The sequence below is a fragment of the Hirundo rustica genome, chromosome 13 (assembly GCF_015227805.2).
Source record: "Hirundo rustica isolate bHirRus1 chromosome 13, bHirRus1.pri.v3, whole genome shotgun sequence".
Taxonomy (NCBI): domain Eukaryota; kingdom Metazoa; phylum Chordata; class Aves; order Passeriformes; family Hirundinidae; genus Hirundo; species Hirundo rustica.
This window is the reverse complement of record NC_053462.1, coordinates 5088343-5100494: the sequence shown is the minus strand read 5'-3', so window position 1 is coordinate 5100494 and position 12152 is coordinate 5088343. Positions and strand designations below refer to the sequence as shown.

Below are 12152 nucleotides of genomic sequence, written 5' to 3'. Positions count from 1 at the left end.
ACTCCTAGGAGCTTAAACAGCTTTGAAGAAATGCACTCCTGCATGAAATTCAGCCTGTGCTGGGGCCAGAAGAGGATTTTACCATCTCTGGTGAGAGTTAAGGTATACTGATGCCCTGTGATATACTGAGCAATGAATCTCCTCCTGATTGCTCTCTTTGAAGTTGCACTTGCCATGCTCTCAATTAGTGCTAGAACTCAGATCACAGAGTACAACTTCTGTATGTCAGAGGAACAGAATAGCTCGCAGTGCAGAGCCAGGCTGTACACAACAAACAGCAACTCCTCCTCATGACACTCAAATATTATGTTCCTGGAAGTCCCAAGTGCCAAGAGATTCCTCTTGCATGGGAACTTTCCAGAGCCCTCAAGCAAGGTCCAGTTAGCAAGGGCTGGTGACACAGAGTCCTGCCCATGTACCTTATCACTGGCTGGAATGAGTCCTTAGTCACTGCCTGCAGTTTCTGCTGGACTCACTGATGTCAATTAGGCCAACAGTTGAGGCTGAGTTTAAATTTTAACTTATAAGTAATAAACATTGCTTTTCTAAGAAAAATTCAAGTACAATCCAAATTTCATTTAAAGTCTCCATTTTTCAGTAGGAGAAGAGCTCCTTGGGTTGGACAGAACTGAGCTCCATGTGACTGTCATCAAATAACATCAATCAATGAACTCCATGAGCACAGACAGTGACAAAGTCAGTTTTCTGTGGACCTCAATGTTGCTCATGATACAGTCTCCCTGTCACAGAATTATTTGGTCTCTTCCAGCCTACGATGCTGTTCAGCTTAGTTTCAGACACTGTTTTGCTGTTAGAGCCAGACAAAGTTAGCCAGGGAAATCCACATTACTCACACAAACAGCAAGGTTGCGTTGGGTCTCTCCTGGATTTAGGGATATAGGCTAAAAATAATCTATCCTCTGCACAACTACGGTTAAATTACTGCTAGGAAAGATCAGGAAGAGGACATTCTTAGAATTCTGAGCATGTTTACTCTTACTTTCTGAATACAGAAATCAGAGTGAATTCTTTTCTGGAGGCCAAACTCCAGTCAGCCTAGGAAAATACAGGATTCTCCAGACCTAATACTGCCTGGTTAGCAGAACAGTGCCTGAGTCAGAGGCCTACCCATGTATTTGGAAAGTTAATATTTAACAGTTCTGACCTCATTTACCAGGACAGCCCGTGCTTCTTCAACTCATCAGGGAGAAAATCAGTTTGCTCCATTGGAAGACACAGTAGAATGATGAGCCCGCTGTGTTCACAAAATTCACCCAGGTTCCCTTTGGCTGTGCTTCCATCCAGACCTTAAAAAAACAGCCAGGAAGAGGACAAGCTTTAAATGTTAAAAAACATATCTAGTCAGTTGTCCAGGACATGCCCACTAACAAAACAATACCACTACTAAGTTATTTTAGACCTGAGTAAAATTATATGTTTCCATCACCTTTTGCTTGTTAAATGAGACAATGCTCTATATCATTCTTCACTGCAATAATTTTTTTAAAGATTGTGTGTTACCTATAGAATTTTGAACACGCAACTGGCCAGAGTGAACTAAACATTACTGTATCTTCAAGAGAAGGAAAATGAGCATATTTGACAGGTAATCTGAAGTGCATGTGGGCAGATACTTTTTAGTCCACATATTCACTTTCCATTAGGTGTTTTGGATTTTTTTTTTTTGTAAGGGTGTCAACAAAACTACTTACATTTTTCTTGAATAAATATGATATTTAAAAAGCCATTTGTTCACAAAACTGTCCAAATCTAATTGCAGTCTCAGATATACTAAAACAAACAAAAAAATCCACAGTATGAAGCAAACCTTTCTTAACTGGTATAACCAGCTTTACCAAAAAACCCCAAAAAACCAAAAAAAACCACCCACCGCAACAACAAATTCTTTCCCATTTCTCTCTTGCCTGTATATAAAAAAACGTAAAATAGTGACAGACAGAAACTGTTACAATGTATCCCTTCCTTCTCCGGTTCTAAACATGTTTGAAAAGGAGCCTGACACAGATCTTTACTTATCTCCTGAACGGGGATTAAAAGGACATATGGCCCATTTTACCATCACCTGTGAACTTCTGACCCCTTACTGCTTATTCCTAACTATAATCTTCTCTTTCATTTTTTTCATTAGATATTTTCAGCTATGACTCTGAAAAATTTCCACAGTCTCTAAAGCTTCAGATTGTAAATTTCAAATGCAACACATTATAAAGGGAAATTATTTGCAGTGAAATTTGCATCAAAGTTTAATCAACACAAATGAACTTACTAAATTACTCACATCAAATTCAGTGGGACAGCTTGACTAAGGACTTACCATTATGACACAAAAACATTTGAGCAATGATGTCTTTAGATCATCTCTTATACAAGGAACAGAACTAAGTGACATCTAAAGTGTTTTTCATAGCACACAAAATAATAATCAGCCAAACAGTCCAAAAGCAAAGATTACAAAATGAGTTCAAGAGCAAAAAGGGAGAGTGTAAGCTGCTGAAAGTGAGTTCTGAAAGCGCCAGAAGAGTGCTGTCCTTAGAAGAAGTATGATTTGGTTTAGTGTGTTTCCTCTGTCTGTTCACTGATAATTCTCTTTGGTGTTTTGGTGTGATGGCAGGATGACATCCAGCCAGTACCTGCCTGATGATCCATGCAGTCGCCTGCACTAACAGGCCAGACTCTGTGAGAAGCTTTGGCAGCACAAAGCCTCAGCAGCCCAAGTCTACTGAAGGCCAAACCTCCTGTCTACCTGCCAAAATGTTCCGACTGAGCAAAAAAGTACTGCCCACCTGCCCTGCTGCGTGGTACCAACTGGCACCTGGGAGGAGCCCAAAGAGGCACAGGCTGAACACAGTAAGCAAAAGCCAAGGGAAAACAGAAGAGTCCTCATCTTTTGAAGCCCTCAATAGTATGATTTTCAGCAAGGCCACATGTAAGAAAGTTATTGTTACTCTGTTGAAGCCAAAGGCAGAGTTCATGGGTATGCAAAGAGCTGAGGTCCAGCAGATCCATCAGGCCTGCAGCACAGGTATTCCTATTGACACATGAAGCTGCACTAAGCAGTTAAGCTCTTTCTACATTCAGAAATACAATTTTGTATTTCAGCTTTACAACACACAGACTATCACCTCCAGACCAAAATTCCCCATGCTACAAACTTCATCAGGAAAACCCCCTCTGGCAACATAGGGAGACAACCAGTCTCAGTGCAGTGACTGCTACTACCCAGCAAAATAAAGGTCTGTGGATACGCAGCCCTCAATTTATTTGGTTCAGCTGTGCTCAATTTATCAACTATTCAAAGAAAAGATGACACCCCAGCACACACAGCATACAAACAAAGGCTACCCTTGAATGACTTACCGATTTTGTTTGTCCATTTCAGAACACACAAGGCACTCAACCCTCTCACTATTTTCATACAAGATTGATCTTTTTATTGTGTCTCAACTGTTTTTATGAGTGATTCTACCATGCACACAGACCTATATTTCTGGAGACAGCATTTGCCTATGGTTATTTAACATGTTTTGACAGAAGTCTATGCTCTAATCCAGTGGGCATTTACTAGCGGACACTTTTGAAGAATAACATGGTGCCACAGTCTCAAGAGGTTCATAAAGTATTTGTGGAGCAAATCAACCCTCTAAAGAGCAAAGGGCAAAAGCATTACGAATGCACACTTGAGACTCCTGGTCTAATGCTGTGGCTTAAAGTGCTGAGGGCGTTCCTGCACTTAAGAGATTACTTTTGTTCTACTCACCCTAGACACCTCCAAGGTAAACTCTCTCTGCCACTGATTGATTTGTTTTATATTAAAGGAGGTGATAGCAAAGGGTATATGAAGGAACACAACATTTCTCCTGAAAAGCAAGCAAATCCCCTAATACCCAGGGAAAGCTATAAAATGAGTGTCTCAGATTCTCCCAATGCACTCCAAGTCAGTGACTCATGCTCATTTGCTCTCACACGGCTTTGCTGGCAGAGGCATTAAAGCAATTGGCCTTATTTTCAATGCCTGTCACACTTGGGCAGTTGCTGATCACAGAGATACCACTCCTGCCAAAGGGCTGGGTGGCTGAGTGCATCCAGTTGTGCTCCAGGGTAAAGGAGGAGGGAAGCTGTTCCATAAAGCGGTAACAACCTGCTGCTTTTCAGACAAAGACTTGTAGGGAAGGTGCAAAAATTGAAAGTCTCAGATGTGGACACCTTGCTCCCCCATCTCCTCTACTACAGATAGAGATGGAGTGTTTCTGACTAGATTTATGCTTTGTTAAAAACAGTGGCAATACAGAAATAACTTGGGTGAAGGGAGATTGTTGCCATACTCCACTGGACTTGGAGTGAAATAATGCTATTTTTTAATCATTGTATGGAAATAAAAAGGAAATAGAAATTAAGGTGCCAAACTGCATGTTAATTATTGAAATAATTTTTGTAATACACAGCAACATACTGCAGTATTTTTGAAGTTTAAAAAAAAAAAAAAAAAAAAAGGAGATGCACATTCCCTTCCTCAACAGTGGTTTTTTTTCTGGCTGGGTTCACACAGTATACTGAAGCAGATGGCTCTAATCCAGTACGGCAATTCCTATGTCTCATTCAGCACAGCCTCTTTTTCTCTTTGATTACAGGGGATATACAAATACTTTACACAGTTACAGAGCCTCTGCAGTGAGACAAAGGCTCTTCACTGGTTTTACAAAGTACGGTTTGTGTGTCGTAAATGATACCCCTCTGCAAAAGGAAAGCATTCCATTCCTTTCTCCACAGCTCAGAGCGTGGGTGGACTGCTCAGTGAGCGCACGTCGGCCTTTTCTTGCATGTTTCCCACTGACCAGAAAGAAGGGGAAAATCCAGCATTTGCAGTTAGAACAGGTGGAGATTCCTGTGCCAAACCCGCGGGAGAATGCAACAGGGGGGAAGGGAAGAAGACGGTGTTCTCTCCTCAGAGGACAAGGGACAGGTCAGAAACCTTAGCTGCCTGGCCTGCAGAGCCGTGCTGCTCGCTCTCCCACGCCTGCTCGGCTGGAGCCGCACCAGCCCCGGGACTGCGCAGCGGGGAGGGAGGGCCCGCCCGTTCCCCCGCGGGGAGAAGGCGCACACAAGGCGCTCTCTGCGGGAAAGGGGCACACACAAGGTGTTCCTCCCAGGAAAGGGGCGCGCACAGCGCTCCCCCTTGCCCCGGGGAAGGGGCACACAGAGTGTTCCCCTCAGGAGAAAGGGGCACACACAGCGTTCCCCGCCCCGGGAAAGGGGCACGCACAGCGCTGCCCCCTCAGGAGAAAGGGGCACACACAGCGTTCCCCGCCCCGGGAAAGGGGCACGCACAGCGCTGCCCCCTCAGGAGAAAGGGGCACACACATCACTCCCCGCCCCGGGAAAGGGGCACGCACAGCGCTCCCCCTTGCCCCGGGGAAGGGGCACACAGAGTGTTCCCCTCAGGAGAAAGGGGCACACACAGCACTCTCCCCCCGGGAAAGGGGCACGCACAGCGCTGCCCCCTCAGGAGAAAGGGGCACACACAGCGTTCCCCGCCCCGGGAAAGGGGCACGCACAGCGCTCCCCCTTGCCCCGGGGAAGGGGCACACAGAGTGTTCCCCTCAGGAGAAAGGGGGACACACAGCACTCTCCCCCCGGGAAAGGGGCACGCACAGCGCCGGCCCGGGCACTCGCGTGACGGCCCTGCCCCCGCCTGTCTATAAATAGCGCGGCGCGGGCGGGGCCCGCCGGGGCACGCGAGGACAGCGGCGGCCGCCGCTTAAACGGGCAAGGCAGCCGGGCCCGCCCGCGCCGTACCAGCGCGGCCCCACCGCCCCCGCGCCCCCCTGCCCTGGGTGTCCACCGGACCCCTGACTGCTCCTCCTCTGGGTCCTCCCGCTCTGTGGCTTTAACGTGACATTCCAGGCAATCCTAAACAAAGATTTGCCGGATATCAAAATCGGCCATATTTCACATACTCCCTCATTTTTAGCAGCAGGAAACGTAAGAGATGTATCCGAAGACCGAGAAGGAAACGTTTCCGAGGTTTAACCTTTCCTACACCAGTATTTCTGCCTAAAATTCCTTAGCATTGTTCTTGACTGGCAGAATACCGCTTGCAGTAAGGTAGGTACTTCAAGAGTGGAAATTTCCATTTCACAGGGGGACGATTTTGTCAGGAAGAAAGTGGCTGAAGAGAGAGCCTGTGCCTCTTAGGTGAACCTCACTGTAATTTAAAAGGTTGGGATAACCCAAACAATGACCTTCAAAGCCTCTCTTACTGCTGCTAAGATCAGAAAGCCATTACCCTGCATCTCCTGAATGCAAAACACGTGCTCTAACCAAGGTAAAAACCTTACCAGACAGGACTTTGATCTTATCAGGCCCCACCTGCACAACAGCAAGCATCCAGCACATTTCTGATGTCTGAATCTGCAGTTCAGCAATAGTTTCACCAGAAGGTCACTGAGAGCTGGAATCCATATTCCATGAAAGGGACTATAGAGTTATAGTTGGCTGTGCACCTCACTTACCAGGAAACTACATTAATTGCTGATTTCCACCTCTCCCTCACCCTCAACAAGCCACAAAACTTGGTACACTACTTTCAATCTTTAGGGCTTAAACAGAAATTACTGGCTTGGCCCTCTGCCTGGCTGAATTAAGTCAACCTTGAACTCTGCAAGATGACTAAATTTATAACGTAGTCAGCAACATTTGTCTTTCCCTAAGTCCTTACTTTGTGGCCTGGACACAGCACTTTGACACAAGCTGCTGACTACTCTCCTTCTTCCTACTCACTCAAGCCCAATCGTGTAGAAGCCAAAATAAGAACAGAATGAACTCCATGTGCCCACCAGCTTGAAGCCTGTCTCTTGCATCAGGATTGCTTGCCTATTTTACACCTAGCGGGGTTATTGCTAGCATTCTGAGAAATCAACCTAAGCACAACAGTAATAAAACTCTCATCCTAATTTTTCTGTCATAATTATGCTAGCTTTTACTCCATTTTCTTGCCCCTACCACCATGCTCATCACAGATAGAAATCTGAACTTGCCTGTTTTGACCCACCTGAAGAGAACAGACCAAATTCTATACCAACAGCTCTTTCGCTGTGTCTCCACCTCCTTGGCCACACAGAGATACACACATACTCTCACTTTTTATGGGTTTGGGATTACTTCTCATATTGAAATTTGTATGCAGGAAGAAAAGAAATCATCACATATACAGTAAAATCATGCTGCCCTTCGTGTTTTACATCATGCAGTTACAATAAGGATACACACAGATACACAGTTTACAACTGCTACTGTAATTATTGCCATCTCACAGCCTTTTAAGTGTTTAGCTGACCAGCTACACTGCATGGTGACACAACCACACGAGATTTACCAACACCATGCTCCTTCTACAGACCGAACTCTTCATCCACCAAATATTAAAGCACACTTCAGAATTAGAGGCAGACATGATGTTCCACCCCAACTTGCCAGAATACCCTTCATGGCAGACAATATATTTTGGTAAGCTTATTTACTGCATGTGATTTTCTGGCAAGTTATGGTGGATTTAGTCAACCAGACCTGGAACTAATCTTTGATTTTCCAGTTTTCTATGCCATACACACACACGAGCTAAAATGCTTTGTTACCGGTTTTTGAATGAATCTGCACCCTTGCACTAATGCGAAGTGAAACTCCACAGGGTTGGGGTGGTGGAAGTACGGGAGTTAATTTATTTACAGCTCTACAAACAAGAAAAGAATTATAGTGGGGTCTGTCTGGATTAATACACATTTAATTTGAAAGTTTTCAAAACTGTTGTTTTTCTTGTAAAAAACAACTTGTTCTGGCCAACAATCTTTAAGAGGTCTTTGCCAAGTTATGAACAACGCTTCATCAAAACATAGTATTGTGCAAAGCATGTAAACATATGTCATAAAGGTTATGCTGTTATTCTTTCCAGCCACAGACTACTCTTGTTTTCATAAAGATGTTTCACGAGGAACATCTAATTCAACTAATATGATTCTTTTGGTTTTGAAATTACATACATACTTTTCAGAGTCATCACCAAAGTTTAATCTCCAGCATGCTGAAAATAATGCACCACAGTTCCCAGAGTGGAAATTTATACGCAGTTAAATTACATACTCATGGTGAACCTAACAGCATACAGACAGACTGCTGAGAAAGGAAGTCTCAATCAAGTCAAAAACCAAAACAATCTACTTAACCCAAACAAATTCAGAGATAAACTAACCTTCCTACTTGGGGATAACAAGTATTTTGATTACTAAACTCTAGTCACATGTGTAGGAACATGCACCGGTAACAGAAAAAGAGGGGGAAAATCTCTAAAAGAGAAGGAAAACAAAAATGTAACAGGACAGAGAGGAGGTGTTATGACTGGCAAAAAGCATTCAGCATTTCTACAAGAATAGGAATATTTTTCAACAGACAATAACAAAGTTAATAGGAACAGTGGAAGAAAACTTTGAATGGAATGTCAACAGGAAAAGAGAACTGAAAAAGCTGAGGCAATTTGGTGAGAAAAAAAGATGTGTGTGTATCATATATAAATAAATAAATGCGCTGCATGAGCTACTTGGAGTCTGTTAAATTGATAGGAAATGGCTGACATGGAACTAAAATCTAGCAGGGAAATTTAATTCCTTATAGTGTTAAGGAACGTGCACAATATTCCTTGTTCTTCAGCTTTTTGGTATCTGTAAGTAGCAGCTTGTACTGCAGTAACATCAAGCTGAAAAGTCTCTGCCTAACAGGGCTCAGTTCTCACAGCCTGGGATCATGTGGCAGCAGGGTTAGAGGTGGTGGTGTGACCCTGCTGTTGTAGGTGAGGCTGTGGAGGTCGGGATGAAAAACCCAATATTTGTGCAGTTTGGGATAAGCTAAGTGCTGGCTGTGTAGACCACATCAGGTCCAGCTGGAAGCCGTGAAAGTTTTGTACTTGATTTAGCAGCCTCCAACTTGGCATCCAAAATAAAAAGTCCAAAAGGACTGGAAAGTTTTGAAATAGTTGAGATTAATGGCTTGCCAAAGGCCACGTGGGAGATCTGGCATCTTACTTGCTTTACTCAGAAAAGCAAACATGGCACATATGAACTTCAGTGGGACTTTATTATTTCAGTGGCACATTTCCTAGATTCAAGTAACATAACAGACAAGATATGTCTGTGAGCAAACTTACATACTATTAAAAATATTCCTGAAGAAGGAAATAATTTTGGCCGTTCTGAAGACATAACCTGTGAGACACTAAGATGTTGCTGAATGCAAGAATTTTTGAAAATTTAACTAAATGCAGTTTTGGACCAAAGCAGTCTGTTAGTCTTCCAGTGTTAAGGTAATTTATAATGGAAATTGAATATCTGAAACTAGAATTGCAATGGCTTTCACCCAATGCAGGAAGGTTGGCTGCTCTGTCCTGAACTGCATCAAAGCAGCAAGTGATAGTGATAGAACCTGCAATGAGGATGAGCACAGCACAGCCTCCAGCAGCTTCCACCTGGAACTGGAACACGCTCCCGTGGACGTAGCTGGGCAGAACAAGGTAAAAAGGAACATCTGGCTGTATTAACACACTGCCTGGCTAAATAGGCATGGGCTAGGATGGAACAGCTGTTTGCAACACAGGAAACCCCACATCAACATAATCCATACTTGTGCCACAAAACTTAATCCTAAAGAAAAGTAAAATGTCACTTGGAGCTATTGTAAACACTTGGAAGACATTTTTGCCATGAAGGCTAATTTCCAGCTCCCAAAGATGAGCTATGTCATTAGGATTATGCACAGCAGAGGTTAAGCCACTAGAGAACTATCTAGTTGCTAAATTTAAAATAGAATTGAATTGTTTCAATTGCAACTTTTTGTTTCCAGCCTTGCTCCTCCAAAGTCTGAATTAAGTCTTATTAAAAACTTCTTGTTTAGGACTTGGGACAAAGTGAATCAAGGAGAAACAGAAGGTAACACAAGTTCAAGCAGTTAAAGTAACACAAGCAGAAGGTAACACAAGTTCATAGGAATCCCTGGGGGATCTGTAGCACAAAATACATTTAAGAGATCCAAGGCTTGAATATTATGTACTTTTGCACAGCACAGGGACACTGCACAGACTGATACTGCTGAGGGAAAAGAATTCCCATAACAAGTCCAAACCAGTAAGTGTCCTATTAGGAAAACACTTCAGAGTTGTGGGTAAACCCTGAATCAGAGGCATTAAACTACATATTTCGCTTAGGCATTAGTCCAGGCAGAGAGATCAGACAGACACAGTATGACACCCTTACCAAGTATTTCTTCATCAGTTCATATTACAGCAGCTGACAAACAAATGCATAATACCTCATCAGGGTTTCTGCATATCCTGTGCCATGAAACCCTTGGAGGAGTATGTAGATTAACCAATGTGTATTTTTGTAATATGCCATTTATTTCCCACAAGCTCCATATCCCACAGGGGTTAAATGGTACAGTAACAGAGTTAAAATAGATGCAGGAAAGAATACAAAACTTAAAAATAAATAAGGAGTCCAGGAGGCAAAGATACAGGAAGACATCTTTGAAAAAAGGCTGCAGCAAGTGTATGAGGGACTTTGAAAAAAAACCCCACAAAACTTGAAATTGTTTGCCTCATTTAAGTCAATGTGGGTTTGCCAGTGCTGTTTTACTGAGGCAGCACTTCATGTAAAGAGAGGAAACATGGATTTGATCATGAAGTGAATGAAAAAACCAGTGTAGTAGGAGACAGTGACAGACAAACATTTCACTGTTTATGTGGAGTGCAGTCTGGTGGCCCTTGAAAGACAGAGATTGGCTTCAAGTCTGCCTTTATGCAAGCAAGTCTGATAGCTTTTACGTGAAAGTATTAGAACAAGATATGCTTTTGTTCTGCAGGGACACGACACACTACCCCACCCACTTACCCCCAGCCTTGTGTTTTTAAGGAAAAGCAAGGCTGGAAGAAGCCTCACTGGGTTTGAAACTATGAAAGTTATGAATTCACAAATCTTTGGCCTTAATGCAGCAGACTTTCAAGTAGTAAGTACAGTGCATGCTTAAACACAAAGACTAACTAAACACCTGAGTTTGTATACATTTTACAGCGACATTCTTGAGGTTCTTTAACCTACAACACACAAGTAACTGAACTTAAAAAACCAACAGTGTAATCAGTTGGTTACACTGTAGCACCAGTTCCTCAAACACCTATTAGCATGTGTTGACAGCACTGAAAGGAAGGCTGTTGAGCAGTTATGCTGGGAAATAAACATTGCCTAACCCTGAAGAGTAACCACAAGAACAGAAAAACAAGTGTTACTGCAGCTAGTGTCTGCCTCCCACAGCACTGATCCCTCACTACTGAAATAAAAAGATTGAAAGTCACCTGAGGATCTCACTCATATTTAAGTAACTTTCTTATATCTATATAGTCTGCAGTACAAAAGTCTGGTAACCACTTCTACCTCATTACTCTTCACCCCTCCAGAAAGTCTGGCTACTAGCAAAACAAAACACGCCGTCTCAAAAAATTTCTACAAGGTGTATTTAAAAGCAATATGGGTATGATCTTAGAGTCAAGTACAAATAATTACCTATTCTAATGTTTGGCTTCATGAGCCTGGTAGACACAAACATGTGGCCCAAAATGGAGAGCAGCTAGAATCTATTTGGAAAATTCTGATGAAGATCATGGAATTTTGAAACCTTTTCTCTGAGGAAGCCACCAAGTCTCGTACTAGTTAGCTTCCTTTACCATTATGATGTTATGCTGGAGGATTAATGGTTTGGCTTGAGGGGAATGGACAGGGCCAGAAATCAACAAAATCACTCTTTTCTCTGGTTATCAGTTTGTCTTGTCACTTTGCATGTGCTGAACAATCTTGAGTCATCCTCCTCAGGAAGAGAACACTTAGGTGTGAAGCATCCGGAAAGGAACACATCTGCCAGATGTAGATCAAAGATCAGTGAACCACACATGGTGATTTGTAGAAACACTGGACACAGGGCAAATGTTTGACGTGGCCTCAGAACATTTCTGCTTGAAACTCCTAACTAGAAATAAACAGTAAATGTAACAAGGGAGACTCCCAGAGATTCCTTTCTACCTGAGTATTATGCATGCTCTT

General features: G+C 43.0%; 1 protein-coding gene across 1 annotated transcript in view; it reads right to left on the bottom strand.

The window, feature by feature from the left end:
- Positions 1-12152, bottom strand: part of TRPM1 (transient receptor potential cation channel subfamily M member 1) — a 121366-nt gene that overhangs the window by 92504 nt on the left and 16710 nt on the right. Inside the window, exon 2 of the mRNA XM_040077202.2 lies at positions 1166-1307. The gene's annotated coding sequence lies outside the window, so the exon portion shown is untranslated. The remainder of the gene's footprint in view (positions 1-1165; positions 1308-12152) is intronic.